Below are 18182 nucleotides of genomic sequence, written 5' to 3'. Positions count from 1 at the left end.
CACCCTGGACGGAGTGCCAACCCATCGCAGGGCACACACACACACTCATTCACTCACGCAATCACACACTAGGGACAATTTTCCAGAGATGCCAATCAACCTACCATGCATGTCTTTGGACCGGGGGAGGAAACCGGAGTACCCGGAGGAAACCCCCAAGGCACGGGGAGAACATGCAAACTCCACGCACACAAGGTGGAGGCGGGAATCGAACCCCGACCCTGGAGGTGTGAGGCGAACGTGCTAACCACTAAGCCACCGTGCCCCCGGTGGAAATTCTATTAATCAGAAATAATAGTTCAAGTGAACTTTTCCTAAGTTGCAGAGAAGAACGCAGCAGAGTCCTGTGGAATAACAAACTTCTTTATTCAATACACTTGCAAGTGTGAAGTCAGTCTGTCTCAACCTAAGTCTGAACAGAGTGAGTTACTTGGCTTGTAAGCAGTTCTCCATTTACACATAGAGCTACTGTATGTGTGTGTCTTTTACTGTGAGTGACTTCCTCTAATCTTGTCTTCCTCTAATCTTGTCGTCGCACAAGCAGGGTGACGGTCATGCCGTTAGTCTTCGTTATCTCCACACCCCTGCAGCCTGCAATGTTCTTGTTTCTTCTACTTAGTGTGCAACTGGACAACAGATCCCGTTCCCGTTATCTTTGCTGTTCCTAGTTTTGGGTGTGTGTGCATATTGGTACAGAATGTTCAATGTTCATTTTTGTTATTCACAACATTTTTCTATTACATTTCCACACTTTTAGAATCACAAAAATGGACATAGAAATTGCTAAGGAAAAGCATTACTGCAATTACTGATCTATATAATACACATATATTAGACTTAATCATGCATGCTCATGCTAAAATGTGGTTTGAATAGGGCTTCTTAAGCAAGCATTAGCTAAAACAGTGATGAGAAACAGAAAATGGGTCTTCTTCTAGTGGATTCCACACTTGTGTCCATCTTCACTGCTGTTCTTAGAGCGTTCATACATGTGGGCTTGTCTGTGTTGTTCTCACACCTTCTGGCACCAGTTCTGTTCAGGTATCCTGAGATGCCCGTTTCTGAGATTCAGACCTGGGCCATAGCCGTAAGGGTGTTGTCAAAAGTATCATTTTGAGGTGTCAGGGTGGTGGTTGTTGTAGACGTTGGGAACACCTTACACACGTAACATAACTCATTAGTATGTTGTCTGGCCATCCAGTTGGCGAATTTCCAGAATTTGTTGTCATGTGGATAAGATGACGCTGGGTTGCTCCATATGATCAGCAGCACTGACAGGATCAAGATGACTCTCATTTTCCCTCTGTGGCACCCGGCACACTCTTTTTCCATACCCCTAGTCACTGAGAGTAACCCAACTTTCTCAGTCTATGTGTTTGGTGCTTTAGGACAAATACGTTTCCATATCCAAATACACATCTGGCCCGCCCAGCAGACTGTTGGGTGTCTCAGTAATCTAGTGCACGTCACGAGTGTCCGTCGGTGGTGCCGGAACCTTCCATGTGTGTTTTATGGATCCAGGACACTTGTCCATCAACCAGTAGGACTTGGAACGGTCCTCTCCACCTCTGGGATGACCAGTTTTCCCTCCGGAAGTCCCTGACCAGAATTCATTCACCAGGTTTCAGCTTACTCTTGAACTTGCCTTTCTCCTGTTCCTTGACAACCTGCTTAGAAACAACAGCGAGAGCACAGCATAGCTTTTCACAGTATTTAATCATAGCATCATCACACATCATTGTCAATGCGGTACTGCTGGCAGGACCTGGGGGTGTTATTCCCGTGCTTGGGGCACTGCTAAAAAGAATTTAAAATGAGCTTAGGTTAGATCATGCTCTGGTACGTGTTCTCATGTAATATAACACCAATAGTAGTGCTTTTGGGCTTTATTTTTAGAGTGCCATTGTCACTACCGATGCACTCAAGGATTACCCACCTAGGTATGATTTCTTGTAAGCAGTACCTTTGCTACTGCCATGGATTCTTGTTTTGCTGTCGGGAAAACCTCTACCCATTTACTGTAGAGAACATGTTGACTATTACTAGGCAGTACCTTTTGCCTGCTGATGGAGTCAGTTCAATAAAGTCCATCTGTAGGTATTGGAAAGGTGCTTGTGGCTGGAATGGGATGCCTGGATGCACCTCCAATCCCCTTTCTGCATTGTGTTTCTTCCAGATTAAACATCAATCAAAAAAATGTATTAGTATGTTCGGAATCCCTTAGTGTACTAGGTCCTTTATTATTTCACTATACATTCCCCCTTTTGACACATGGTCTTTACCATGTGTCAACTTAGCATAAAAAAAACAATCTTTTTGGTAAAACCGGTTTCTCTGAGGACCATACCAAACACCTTGCCTTTGGACACTCCCCACCTTCCTCCAGTATTGTTTCACCTCACGATCACTCATATCCTGTAATTCAGTGAAATTTAGGATAGAAGAAAACAGTTTAATCATGATGTTTATGTTTTGTTTCTGCTCAGGTAGCTTTGCTGCTGCCTTTGCCACTGCATCAGCTTTTCCATTACCTATGGAAATAGGATCGTTATTACACATTTACATAGTGCAATTGCTTTTGAAGGTAGGATTGCATCCAAGAGGTCAGCTATCAGGCCATGGTGTGTGATGGGTTTGCCTAAGAAAGTTAAAAAAAACCCACAGTGTGCCTGAATCATGTACAGTATAACGCCAAAGGTGTACCTGCTATCAGTATACACAGTCACAGTCTTACCCTCTGACAATTTGCAGGCTACTATAACGGCAGTAAGTTCTTCTGCCTCTGCTGAGTAATGATATGGGAGTTTATCTGAAAGTAAAATTTCGTTATGGGTAACTACTGCAAACTCCACACAGTTTTGACCTGTTTCGGAGTACCCGGATACTGATCCTTCCACAAATAATTCTAGATCAGGGTTGGTCAATGGTGTCTCCTGTAAATCAGTCCTTGGGCAACAAACTTCATTACAATCATAACAATCATACTTAACAACAATCAACAATCTTACTTAACAATACTCACACAATCATGAGGCTCCCCATCATGCTCTGTGGGAAGAAGTGTCGCAGGGTTAAAAGTTGTACATCGTTTAAACATGACATTTGACATTTCTAAAAGCACAGTGTTACACTGTATCTCAACCACATGTGCTGTTTTTTGTTATAAAAGCAGTTGTGACACTGCATGTGGTACTGAGTTAATTCGCTGTATCCTACTGCTCTGAGACACATGAGCAGGCAGACCTGCTGTCACTGGATCCAGTTTAGCTGAAAAATATGCTCTTGGAGCAAAACTGATGTCATGCATCCCCCTTTTTCGTCGACAGTTTGTGTAAGTAGTCTCATTGGATGCCTAGTGTGGGTGTCGTCCGTAATGTCCGTTTCAGTTGTTCAAATGCAGCTTTTGCAGTCTCAGTCCACGTCACTTTGCTGGTGCTTGTAGGCCTTGTCCATGAGCAATATAAGCACATGCCTAAAAAAGACATGAACTGTTTTTTTTTGTTACCGGCTTTGGAATTTTCTGAATTGCCTCTATTCTACTTGACTCGAGTCGTTTACCTTCTGCAGAAATTAAATGTCCTAGGAACTTCACTTCTTGTTGAACAAATTTCAAATTTGACAGGCTTATTTTTTTTACTGGAAATAATAGAGTTCCCACAGGAGACGTCTCACATGGTACAGTACAATAACTCCAGCTTTTAACAAGAAGTTGAACACCGGTGTTATACCTGCTATAGCTTCTGGTTTTAGGGAATATTTATCCTTAATTTATGTATTTATTTAAACTACATCATATTTTCCAAATTTTCCACAATTCTTTTGTAATCTTCAATTTTACACAATGGGTTAAGATCTGATAAGTCATCAGGACAGATCTTTACATCTCTTTTTGCCCCAACCATCCAATTTAGTGGTGTGCTACAGTATATACATTCAATTTTGAGCTGTAAAAGACAGCTGGCTGCTGGGTTTGCTTCCAATAATGAGTCCGAGCAACCTGTAACATCCATATCCCAAGTTTTTCCACTCATCATTGGCAGATTTGACTAAAGAGAGATGCGGAGATGCATGGTTCATTTGGAATGGGTGTGGATAACCAGCTCGAGTTGAAACCCGAGATAAGTCGAGATAAGTCTACCTCTACCGCTCATCTGTGCTCAATCCCTATCAAACGATTCAACATCAGTACATCTGACTTATCTAACTTAAGCCAGAAACCTATACCACTCTTTCTCATAGCTCTCATCCGATTCACATCTGTGTATGTGTGCAGTGCAATGTAAAGTTTTTTATGTAGTCTGTGTGAGAAGAAGAGGTGAGAATCTCCCCATTCTATACTAAGGCCTAGTAATGTGCTGATTTAGATATCAATTTAATTTGCACATCAAATCTCGACCCAACAGATTTATTGGGCAATACTCAGAAATCAAAAAGAAATCCAAATTGTTTCTGTGTAGTTACGGTTTCGCACCTTAAGGGCACTGAGAATGTCTCATTAACTGACATTCCTGATGCTCATGCAGTAAACAGGGAGTGATTGCTCATTTTAGGTGAAACAGAAAATTCACACAATCATATCACAGAATGCCCTGCTCCTGAGTCAACTAAAAACTATATCGGTATTTGTTTGACTAGTAATGTAATCACAGGCATGTCTTTAAACCTGGGCTCATTATATTTAGCATAACTTTCATTCGCAGATATAAAAAAAAAACTCTGATTCTTTGCTAGACACTGAATTAGTAACAGGTGGAAATAGGACAGTTAGCTTAAGCTTTTCTTCCTTGCATTACATAAAAGTGTCAGACTTACCCATCCCTGGGTGCTCACCCGTCCCAGACCCGTCCAAACCTCAGGCCTCTTGGTTTCCCCTCGACATTTCTTAGTACAATACCGCGCCCAGTGATCTGCACTTCCGCACCACATATAAAACATCCATTCTGAAATCCACGTCTGTTCAGTCCTCTTCCCCTGATGGAATCTCCTCGGACCTCATACAACTGAACCATGTTGAGACGGTGTTTCATTTCTAACCTTTCGTCTTTTTCTTTTTTGTCTCTCGACCTTCAGCAGCTTTTCTGCATGGATGAAATGTCCCAGGTTAAGCAAGTTTGCTTGACGTTTCTTGCAATGTCCTCTCTTAATTTATTTATGAAACTGTTCCTCAGATGTGCCTCATATGGTGTGAGGTCTGCAGCTTCAGCCATGATATCAGAGCATTCAAGGCCACTGTGTGCATCATGTACTTCTATCTACTGTATAGTGCAAGATATCTGGAGACTGTTTCATCGTCCTCTTGTCTACACAAGGAGATTTTTGTCATGTCCATTTTTACCGGAAAGTAAAAAGGTCATGTTCCCTGAGTGTGTTGGAAAGAGGATCATCATGTCTCACACTTCTGAGAGCTGCATTCCTTTGTGCACATCTGTGTGTGTAACATCCTGCTGGAAAGTAAACTGTCTGTTGATTGGATGTAGAAGTAGTAGCAATAGGAAGCAGTATAACAGCTGGTGGTAGGTTATTGTTGGTCTGCGGGGGTGCCTGAGGTGGCGGTCTGAGAAGGCAGCCATCCAGGTCTGGGTTGTAGACTTAAAGATTTAAAACACTGAAGAGAAAAATATTGTGAATAAGTTTGTGTGTGTGATTTGCGTGCTCTTTTTCTTCTTTTCTTTGAAGCCTTTTCTAAATGCCTTTCACTATCACTACCTTTTTCTGGAAATCCACAGTCCATTACCCACTTACAATATTGTGATACAGAACCAGGTCCATAATTAGTTATCATAAATTGAACATTAGGATGTTTACAGGCTCAAAAATTGTCAAACTTTTCCTCTCTTAGTATATTGTTACATCAGGGGTGCCGTGTGTACTAGCCATCCATAGCCCTAAATTCTCCCAGTTTTCAGACTTTGATTTCATAAGCCTATACATCTCTCTTAGACATCCCTTATCATATTAGCTGAGTCCCTGACTCTGCAAAATATTTTCCTCATCCTTCTTTTCCTTATTGCAACAACACGCACTCTTAGTACAACAGAACCCCATGATTAACAATAATATGCTCTCACGGCTCGTCAGCACGTGAGCGGAAACCCGGTTTCCCTTTCACTATGTGCACCAAAAACTGTACTTATGTCAGTCGTCTTTTAAAAAAACCCTCTGGAGTCTGCTCGTTTTTTTCTCTCTGCAAGGTTCTTTTTACCTATAGGATAGTAGCGTCGTCCCAGTCCCACACTGAGTCCCGCTGTCCTTTGGGTCAGACAGGAGGTTGATTACTTGACTTGACTTCTGCAGCAGTCCGTCACCTCTCAGGTGGTCCTGTGGACGAACGAACTATCCCGGACAAGCCCCCAGAAAATGTGAAGGAAATTCTATTCTATTAATCAGAGATATTAGTTCAAGTGAACTTTTCACTAAGTTGCAGAGAAGAACGCAGCAGAGTCCTGTGGAATATCAAACTTCTTTATTCAATAAACTTGCAAGTGTGAAGTCAGTCTGTCTCAACCTAAGTCTGAACAGAGTGAGTTACTTGGATGTAAGGCAGTTCTCCATTTATACATGGAGCTATGTGTGTGTCTTCCACTGTGCATGACTTCCTCTAATCTTGTCTTTGCACTTAGTCTCCGTTATTTCCACACACCTGCAGCCTGCAACCAGTTCCCCTTTGTTACTTTTTTGCTGTTCCTAGTTTTTGGGTGTGTGTGTATTGGTACAGAATGCTCAATGTTCATTTTTGTTATTCACAACATTTTCTATTACAACAGTCACAGTGTAAAGCCATGTATTATTATTATTATTATTATTATTATTATTATTATTATTATTATTATTATTATTATTATATTCTTTATTTTATATACACAGTACTATGCAAAATTTAGTGTGTGAAACAATGCTATGGATAAAAATAGAAATGTTAATAGTATATTTTTATCAAGTAACAAAATGGAAACTAAGTGAACAGAAGAAAAATCTAAATTAATCAATATTTGTTGTAACCAGCCTTAAAGCATCAATTCCAGGAACACTTGCAGACAGTTTTTGAAAGGAACTCATCAGGTAGTTTGTTCCATACATTGGAGAACTGACCACTTAATGATGTTGAGATCAGTGCTCTGTGGAGGCCAAACCATCACTTTCAGGAATCCTTGTTCTTCTCTACACTGAGGATAGTTCATAATGACTGGCTGTACTGTATATGTGGAGTCATTGTTCTAGTGCAGAATAAATTTGGGACCAATCCGATGCCTCCCTGATGGTATTGCATAATGGATAAATATCTGTCTCCATTTCTCAGCATTGAGGACATCATTAATCCTGACCAAATCTCCAACCCTTCAGCAAACAACCTGCCTGCTGGTAATTCAAATAATTGACTCATGCAAAAAAATTGCAGCAGAAAAATGGCAGCATCCCAGTTCCAATGTTTTCATGGCTTTTTTGGACACAATTCTTTTCATGCATATCACTTCTTGCCAGACTTCTCCAGACAGTAGATGGAGTCCCACAGGATTCCACCAATTATTTGATGAAGGCATTTGATGCTCGACTTCTGATGTTAAGGGGAAATAATCATGATGCGTCTTTTATTTGCTGCAATAGGTTTTCTGAGACGACTACTGTGTCTACGGTCCTCAACATTGCCTGTTTCTTTGTGCTTCTTCAAAATAGCACCAGTCTTGCCATGGTGTATGCCCTTTGACATGAAACTGTCTTCCACAACCTCACCTTAGTAGAGTTTGGCTGTTCCTCACCCAGCTGTTTCTGTTTCAATTAATGACTGCATTTCAACCTACTTATGAAATTGATGACTAATATCACCTACTGCTATTAATCATACACCTGACACTGAAACTACAAAAACCCAGACTTTGTGCAAGTGTACATAGTGTGCAAGATGCTGTTTCTAGCCAAAGTTTCATTACACCAAATATTGATTTGATTTAGATTTTTCCTCTGTTCGAGGTAATGGTAGGCATAGCATTACTTGTCATCAGTAATATTACTTACAAAGTATATTACTTACAATATTACTTAATATTAATATATTAGTATATATTAGTATATTACTTAATATTACTTACAAAACCTGAATGTCAGCTGCAGCTACAGCATTTAAGATCCGATGTAGCATCTCTGAAGAAGGAGCTGAATGCTGTTTCAGAGGAAAACACAGAGTTAAGGTTAGACATTGTGACTGTAGGTCTATAAGTCTATACAAATAAGCATTAAAAAGAGCAATTTCTAAATAAATGATTTTTTCTGATAGAACTGTTTATCTGTATAATACCATATTAGAATATTTCTCCTTAGTTTCCTCACAAGCTCTAAATGTTACTTAATCTGTATCTTACATTTACTCACACTGCAAGATTTATTGTGGGTAGTTTTACACCTACTTTAGAATTTTGGAACCAAACATAATACTTCTTGAATCTCATTCATCACTTTCACTTGAGAGGTTCTTGGCAAGAGCAGCCACATAAAAAATGGTCTTTTTTATGTCATTTGTGATGATCCATCTTTTCACGTCAACTCTGAAGATCAATTTTTCATGATCACAGACTTCTTATTGTATACCTTTTCAAAATGATTTCCAGGAATGGAATTAAAATATTCAGTTTTTTATTGTAATTATATACAAAACAACTTTCTGTTGTCACATGGCTTCTATTGGACTTCACCACTATCTTGCTCTTGACTTTCACAGCTTTGATGTAGTTTCCCCAAACATCTTATTTCCAATAGCACTAAATTAGGTTGTAAAATCCAGACTAAAGATAAGCAAATGTGGAGCCTATCTGTATTTATTAGCATTTATTAGCTACTTAATTGGTTAGTTACGGATTGCATTTTACTTGATTAGTTGATTATCTTAATTGGTTCGTTCATTTACTTTCTGATTTACTTCCTAATAGATCAATTTTCCATCACCTCCTCACAATATATAACAAGACACTAAAAATTGTAAAGAATGCTTGTGTTGGTGTATGTTTTAGGGCTTTGCGAAATGCAGATTTGGACTCTCTTCACTTGATCAGAGTGAGGGAAAGAGAAATGGAGGGAGAACTGCAGATTCTGAGAGAGGAAAGAGGGAGACAATCTAATGCTCTCAGTGATGAGAAAATGAAAAATGAGCAGGTGAGATGGAAAAAGAGGTGTGTGTGTGTGCGTGTGTGTGTGTGTGTGTGTGTGTGTGTGTGTGTGTGTGTGTGTGTGTGTGAGGAGACAGAGAGAAAGACAAAGACAAAATATCATTTAACACAATAAAAAACCTTTTAGATCTACAGTAGTGTAAGAACTTTGAATAATAATAATAATAATAATAATAATAATAATAATAATAAGAAGAAGAAGAAGAAGAAGAAGAAGAAGAAGAAGAAGAAGAACAATATCAACTATAGTGTAGATGGTATGACATAATAATAATAATAATAATAATAATAATAATAATAATAATAATAATAATAATAATAATAATAATAACTATAGTGTAGATGGTATGACAGTGGCATGGTAAGTAATTCAGCTTCAAGATTGTTATTCTTTATTGTTGTTTATTTTTTTAAATCTGATTTTAAATGAGATTCTAAATGACCACAGACACGGTACTAAAAGCTCGCTTCAGTTAAATTATTAATTATTAATAATAGTATTTTAAGGCATTTTAATGGTGAGTCTGGTTGCCAGATTGCTAAGCTACTATAACTTGGTGTCTGTGTGTCTGTGTGTGTGCGTGTGTGTGTGTGTGTGTGTGTGTGTGTGTGTGTGTGTGTGTGTGTGTGTGTGTGTGTGTGTGTGTGTGTGTCAGTTGTCTGAATAGCACAGAATTGTATGCATGGAGCTTAGAGATGTAACAGTGAAGTTGGATAAAGAGCTTGACCAAGAGAAGAGAGCAAAAAGAGAGAGAAATGAGCTGCAGAGAGAAAAAGAGAGACTGGAGGAACAAGTGCACAAGATCGGGCAAGAGAAGGAGGAATTAAAACAGGACCGAGAGGATCTCAGGTAAAACTGTGTTTCTGTGTTTAATACATATTATTAAAACTAAGGTGGCCTTATTTAACACACTATTTCTACAATACAATATACACAGTGTACAGCAAATGCATTTATTACTGAATTAAAGTAATATTATTAATTTTAGTATTACATTTTGAAAAAGACTATTAGTTAGGCAGACTGGTTGCTTTAGTTGTTTTATTAGGGTTTAATTTTACCATACTGTAAACCTTGCTTTCTTATATTCCTTCTATTTTCACAGAGATTAATACAGGCCTGTTGTCATTTATTTATTTATTTATTTATTTATTTATTTATTTATTTATTTAGCTCAACAAGTGTGCTTTGTCCTATGCTCAATAGTCCACTGTATGAAGTACATTTTAATAATATGACTTAGCAGCCTCGATCCAGGATCCTGTAACAGGATCCTGTAAACTAAAGTGGACAAAAGCACAAAGTATTAAAAAAAAAGTATAAAACATGCTAAATAATTAGTCAAAATTTATTCAAAATAAAAAAATAGCCAAATCTAAATTCTGAATAGATTTTATAAAATTAAATTTTCCATTTTTGTATTATTATGTAATTTAACAGTAGTATTTTGTATTACTTCAATCAATAAAGTATATATTGTTCTATCTATCTTTCTGTCTATCTATCTTTCTGTCTGTTTATCATTCTATCTATCTATCATTCTATCGTTAGTCACAGAATATGGATAGACAAAGAAAGATGACAGACTAGATAGATAGTAAAAGACAATCAACATTTCTTTATAAATAAAGCAATAACTGATCACTGCTCATAATATATAATAATATGTGTGATGCTTTGTAGGAATTTGAGTGGTAGCCTCCAACAGCAGCTGTGTGTGGCAAAGGAGCAGATTTCTGCACTTGAGGTTCAGCATACACAACTGCAGATGCAGGTTTACACACTTCAGCAGGCCAAAGATGTTTTACATGGTGAGAATTGCTGTTTACTCCAATTTTTATTGAAATGAAAGTGTTACATTTAAAAGTTGAATATCCATGCTATTCCACTAAACAGTACACCAAAGGAATAGTATGTACGAATTCTCAGAATTAATAAAACATTAGCCGAGAAATTCATGGACAAACAACTGCCTTTGCTGGGATTTGGCAGAAAGAAAACAGGACACTGTGCTTTCCCATAAAGCAGATGGATGGGCACGCAAGAGCTGTCAGGTGGTTGTTAAACACCAGGTACATTGTTAATATCTTAACAAGGTATAAACAAAAAAAAAAACAAATAAAAATGTCCACATGGTTGATAAAGTATGTCTGGAATACATTTATAGTACTCGCATCTGTATCAACTGTAACAGGTATTGTCACATTACATGATTTTTTACGTGGTATCGCTATTATTTGAGATGCCTCTGATGACAAACAGGAGTGTAAATAAATAAGAGTTGATGATAATGATGATGATTAATTTTATTTACTTTTTTTAGGAGAGATAAAGTGTCTTCAGTCTGAGTTGGAGAGAAACTCACTCCTGAGGGAGGAAGAGAGAAGAGGAGCAATTGAAGAAAAGATGCAGTACGAAAAAGAGATCAGAGACTGGCAGCTGGACATCAGGAGGTTGACTGCTGAAGCCCAAGCATCATTGAACAACAACAGAATACATGAGGAAGACAGAGAAAAGTGGCAAAGAGAAAGAGAGGCTCTGAACTCTGAGCTGGGACTAAAGGATGGGGAGATGGGGGCTCTAAAATATAGGATGAATGGACTAGTGAAAGAAAATGAAAAGCTTTCGGTCCTTATTGGTGAAAAAGATGGAGATATGGAGAAACTCTTCTCAGAAATCAGGAGTCTGGAGCTGCAGATGCAAGAAGCCAAAGCTGAGATGGAACAATGGAGGGAGAGAGTAACAGACATTGAACAAGAGAAGGAGGGACTTTTGGAAAGAGTGAAACAAGAATGTGAAAATCTGAAAATAAGAGAAATAGAGAATGCTGAGATGGCTGACATTTTAAAGATGAAGGATGTTGAGATAGAAAAGAACAGTAAACATATAGGAGACTTGGTAGAGAACTTAAGATTACAGGACATCTCATTGGAAAAACTAAAAACAGAGCTTAAAGAAAAAGATATTGGAATGTCTGCTATAATAAACGATCAGAAAATAAAGGAAACAGAAAGGGAGGCAGAGGAGAGGCAAAAAGAACTGAAGCTGAAAGGAGAGCTAAAAAAGAAAGAAAATGAATTGGAAAGACTCAAAGGCAATGTGGAAGAATTGAATATGGAAATGCAACACATGTCTCATCTTCTGCAGGAAAAGGATTCTTACCTTGAAAAGATTAAGAAAAAAGTGGAAAATCTGGAACAAACAGACAGAGAAACACAGGATGAGATAGAGTGGTGGAAGAAAAGGGCTGGTGATGTGGCGAGAGAAAAAGAAGTGCTAATAGAAAGAGTGGAAAAACATGTTTCTGTTGAACAAGAGAGGGATGAATTGGCAGACCGACTGATAGAAAGAGATAAAGATATAAAAATATTGAAGACAAATGAACAAGATATGGTGAGTGACATAGAGAAAATGAAGGAGGAGCAGAGAGAACAAGAGGAAGAGCTGAAGCGGAGTGATCGAGAGCTAGAAGAACTTAGAAGTACTGTAGTAAATTTGATAAAAGAGAAAAACGAGCAGGAAAAATGGAAAATGCAGCTGGAGCAATTGAAAAAAGAAAAGACGAGTCTTGAGGAAAAGAGAAATCAACTGGAGGAAAGCGAGAAGAATATGAGGGAAGAGATTAGTGTGTTTAAAGTAAAGATTTGGGAGCTGGATAGAGAAAAGAGAGAAGTTGAAAGGAAAGTGCTAGAGCAAAGAGATCAAGCCCAAATCCAGACTGTTCTTCTGAAAGAAAGAGAGGGAGCTGTAGACAGACTGAGAGAGACTCTAGAACAAAAAGAAAAGCAGGAAAATGAGGAACTGGTGACATAAAAGAAAAATTGAAGGAAACAGAATTGGTCCAAGAAAAACAAAGAAATACCCAGAAGGAATATGATCAAAAACTCCAGGTGGTTAGAGATACATTAGAGCAAGTGGAAAGAAAAGTGAAAGAACTGGAAACTAAAAACAAAAATTTGACCCAAGAGGCAGACGTGGCAAGAAAGAATCTTGTAGAACAGTTGAGAGAATTGGAGACAAAGTCAAGGCTTCTGCAAGAATCTGAAGAAAATATAAAGGAGTTAAAGTTAACAGTGGAGAGTGGGGAAAATGAAAAGGAACATCTGAAGAGGACTCTTAAGGACCTCACTGAACTGAGAGAAAGAAAAGGAGAGGAAGAACAGTTGAGATTGAAGCTTGAGCAACAAATTCTAGATCTGGGAGAAGACTTAAGGAGGAAAAATGGAGCCATTGATGCTTTGAAGGAGAAAACAGATTTAATTATAAAGCAAAAAGAAGATGAGCTAAAAGAAGCAAAAAAAATAAAGATGCAGTTTTAACAGAGATGACAAAGCTAAGAGAAGAATTATCTGTACTTTATGGGAGGAAAGAGAAGGCAGAAACAATGTTGAAGGAACTGAATATAGAGAATAAAAAGTTAAAAGATGGACTAACAGATGGATTGAAAGAGATGGTCACACTGAAGGAGCTCCTAGAGGAGAGCCATTCTGAAGGAAAACACCTCAGGAAGATTTTGGAGGAGAAAAAGAATGAAATGATAAAGGGAAGAAAGGAGGAAGTGAGAGCAGCACGAGAAGAAACAAAAGATCTAAAAATCAAAGTTCAGATACTACAGAAGGAGAATCAAGAATTTCAGGCCCAGTTGTGGATCAGGGAAGAAAATGACATTAAGATGAACTGGGTTAAGTTAAAGAAATAAAGAAAATGGAGCTTGAAACGCACGAGACGCTGAAGATGACACTGGGGGAAGATGTAAAAGATAAAAATAGTCAACTAAAAAAACATGAGATGAGAAAAATAATAGACAAAATCAGTTGTAGGACAATAGTTTTGAACACATTAGTGAGAAATTAAAAGAGGAGGAGCAAGAAACCACAGTGTTGAGAAGTAAAGCTAAAAAGGAAAAGACAAGCTTTGAACTTGTCAAAGATGAACTGGAACAGAATAGGGAAACTGGGGCAAATGAAGAGATAAAACATAAAGAAAAAGAAAGCGATAAAACAATTGTATTTGCTACTGACATTCATCCTAAAAGGGAAACAGAGCTGAAAATAACTCCAGAGGTTAAAGAAAATGCAAGGCATCTGTTAGGGGAACTTGGTGATGCACAAATGAAGACAAATCTGGAGAAAAACATACCTGAAGAGAAGATACACTGCCAGTTTCAAGAAAACTTTATAATCGTAAATGCACAAACAAAACGGGACTTTCAAATGAAGGAATCACAGAGTCAGACTGAAACAACACAGGATACACAATTACAAGAAGAGGTTTATGATTTAAAGAAGGAAGCAGATGAGCTCATGAAAGACTGAGATCGTATAAGAACAGCAGTGGAAAAAAATGAAGCAATGCTAATTCGTTATCAAGAAAAAGCACATCAGCTGGAAAAAAAAGGTGCAGGTGAGAACTTAAAATTTATCGATACGTGATGTCAAAGAAGAGACAGTGTTTGCTAGTTGAACTTCCCTTTCCAAGTTAATTCCCCCATTTCTTTTTGAATACATTTTGAAGTGTGGCTGTGGAGCTTTACCCATTATTTAGCCATAAGAGCATTAGTGATGTCAGGCAAGAAGTCTGTGGTTTGCTCCTGTTCTTTGGGGTTAAGGCTCTGGAATTATCTTCCTCTCTAATCTTAGCAAACCATGTTTTCATGAAGCTTGCTTTGTACACAGGGGTATTGTCATGCTGGATCATTTTTGTAGGGAAGCTAAGAAGGCATACAAAAACATGTTAGACAATTATTTGCTTTCAATTTTTTTTTTCAGCAGTTTGGGGATTTCTGGTGTGATGGTAAGATATACATCCTAATGTATAGAATTTACTTGCCAACATTTTTACCCAGGTTACTTTGGAGCAGTACCCAAATGTAGAACGTCTTGTAGTGCTAGAGAAGCACAGAGGGTACGTGGAGGCCTTGATCCATTAAGGTCAAAAGATTATTAATGGCAGTCCATCTGGCCTTTTTAATGTTTAGGGTAGCATAATGTTGAGCATTTCTCTGCATTGCATGAAATTTCCTTAAGTGGACCCATTGATACTAATAGTAACTCATTCACCAGCACCAAGATGTAGTAACCCAGATCTAGGATGTGTTTGACAATGTGCAGGTGGATCTCATCACCCATTCAAGTAGTGCTTTCCGATGCTGATCATTTACCCTGCATCTTTGCTGTTGAGCCCCCAACGTTGCTCACAGTCTTACGTCTGCAATATTAATGTCTGCATGTTTCTGACTCAAATGTGTAGCTTTCTATAGACACTGTGTGATATTTTATATGTTTATTTTGTAAGATAATGAGCAGCTCTGAAGAGGAATCACAGGAGCGTGTGCGTACCATGCAAAGAGCTGTGGCTGAGCTGGAACTGAAGCTAATGAAATTACAACAAAGAAATGAACGTCTGGAACATCGCATTGAGAAATTGAGATTAGACAAAACAAACCTACGAGACACTTTAAATCAGGTCAGGTCCACTAACAAGACCTCAATACATATTTTCAAAACTGCAAAACAATTGTATGAATTTAAATTCTGTCTGAAATCCAGTTTGCTTGATTTTTTCCTTTATAGACATGGTAATGTCATGTTACATATGATAACTTTTGTATACTCCTGTCACAAGTGGTCGTCTATCACAAGCTGCCTCTGGATCTAATATATAGTGACATGTTTTCAGAAGGACATGCCAGACCTATTTTAGTAATGGACAAAATCTGAATTCTTTAGGTCCAGAACAGAATCTGATCTCTAGGTCCATTTGATTAATTCATAGTCACTTTTTTCTGATTTTTTGCTTTCTGGCTTGCATATTTTCAGGAGAAAGCTCCAGATTCTGTATCAAATTTCACTATTACATCAAATAATTCTGTAAATTGTTTTTTCTTTTACAACAGGTTGAGCTGGAAAGGGAGAAATTGAGATGTCAGATGTCAAATGCAGAAATGCAGGTATGGATAAAAGAGTAGAAATTTCAGGAATGTCAATATCCAGGTTCTAATTCTATAAAGGATGTTTAATGCTAAAATAGTTGGAATTACCTTAGTTTACTCAAGTTTCTTTACATGTACATTGGGTAAAATTGGTCTCTAGCACTTTCATGGTGAAAAATATTTGTTACTTTACCAACCCAAATATCAGTACACAAGTACACAAAGCCATGCCTTGCTGAATCTATAGCAAGTTTATGCACTTTAGCATATGAGCTAAAAGTGTAGTTTCCTGGGAACCATCATCATCTAGGATCTCAAGAAGGTGCCACACATAAACTCTTTAATTATAAAAGTGCCCCAGTGGTTGTACTTCCTGTGGCAGCTAAAGTAGTTCAACCTACCAAAGAGAATGATGGTGCACTTCTACACCTCCAATTACTGAGTCCACACTCACCTCTATTACCACTTGGTAAGCTGCTGAAACTACAAGGGGCAAAAACAGGCTGAAGTGTCATTCACTCTGCTGAGAAGGTGATTAGCTGCCTCAATGAATCCTGATCTAGCAAAAACTATTGGCTTTCGTAGCCATTGTTATTTTCTTAGATTTAAAGTGAACACAAAACTTCACATCTACACAAGAAATAAAGTTATACACAAATTCCTACAGCCTGTATAGTTTGAGTGAGAGATGCATCATCCAATCAGCAGCAAGACTTCCATTCGCAAACTATACCTACCGTTTCTGGTTTGTCTGAAATTTCATTGTGTTTTCTAATTTGTTATTTTGTTTATGGATTTGTTGTTTTGTTTCCAGATGTATTATGTTGTTTTGCACTTCTTGGCCACTGTATTATTCTCATATTTTTCATAGTTTATATTCATGTTCCCTTGCTTCATATTCCTATACACCAATGCACCAATACAAACTCCTTGTAAAGGATCTCTGTAAAATACACAGTACTTGGAAACAAATGACTCTGATTCTAAAATATAAAGGCTTTAATCACTGTTTTCTACATAGAAAGGTAGACTTGTTACGCTTACAAGACTATGATGTCTTAAAAGGAAACTTGGGTGGTTACTTAGACGATACGCAAGAACTACCTATTTATGCTGTAGTACTTTTTCATCAATACTTCTTTTTGTTCACACAAGTAACTTGGGTCTACCTTATATAATCTAGCACATCAATGACTGGTTTATTTAAACTGAATATAGATAATATGTGAATGTGATATGGGACAAAAAATGATTTAAAGCTCTGTTGAAGCAAGAAATAACAATCAAGAAATATCACATCTACTACACACTTGGTACACTTCAGACATTCATTCTATAAATGATACTTGTCAATATGTCAATATGACTGCTAAACATATGTTTTAATATCTGAGAAAAAAAATGTGTTTCTGTATTCTTTAAGGATCTCAGCAATTCTTCTGGAGCTGATGAGTTGAAGTGTCTGAGAGCTCGGGCAAGTGAACTGACTGCAGAGGTTAGAGGAAATAATACCTTATTTATATATGACTAATTCATTTATTGCTTTCTGCTAAATTTTGCTAAATTGCTTTATTTAATTATTTTTTGTTTGAGTTATTACATTTAGAACACTAAAGTGTTTGTCTGCTTACATTGTCTGCAAATGCACAGGTTCACCAGTTACGTTTGCTGCTGGCTTCAGATCATCAGGAACGGGCAGACTTTATTGACCAGTCCTTAAGGAATAGTAATTCGTTGCAGACCCTGAGGCAGGACCTGAATGACTCTCTTACACTGGTGTCTAAGCAGCTTGCCCCTACCGTTTTGGAGTGTGAAACACAAAGACTGGACAGGAGCATAAGAGGAGAGCAGCTCAGGATTTTGCTCAGTCACAGCTAATAATAATGAGATTTCCTAATTTGCACATTTAATAAAGTCCTTTTTAGATAGCTACAGTGCCTTACATAAACCTTAGTTTTCCACATTTTTGAGAGTTACTACCTGGAACTGAAATCAGCTTAATGATGTGAATAAAAAAAAATAACTACTAATATTTTTGAAGCAAATCAATATAGTTTGCTCAAATTATTAACATTATACATAAAAAAATTATTAT

The 18182-nt window shown here is 37.6% G+C and overlaps 1 pseudogene; it reads left to right on the top strand.

Annotated features, from left to right (window-relative positions):
• Positions 1-922: 922 nt before the first annotated feature.
• Positions 923-18182, top strand: LOC132850531 (trichohyalin-like; annotated as a pseudogene).

This window comes from Tachysurus vachellii, chromosome 8 (assembly GCF_030014155.1).
Source record: "Tachysurus vachellii isolate PV-2020 chromosome 8, HZAU_Pvac_v1, whole genome shotgun sequence".
Taxonomy (NCBI): domain Eukaryota; kingdom Metazoa; phylum Chordata; class Actinopteri; order Siluriformes; family Bagridae; genus Tachysurus; species Tachysurus vachellii.
This window is presented reverse-complemented; position numbering and strand designations above follow the sequence as displayed.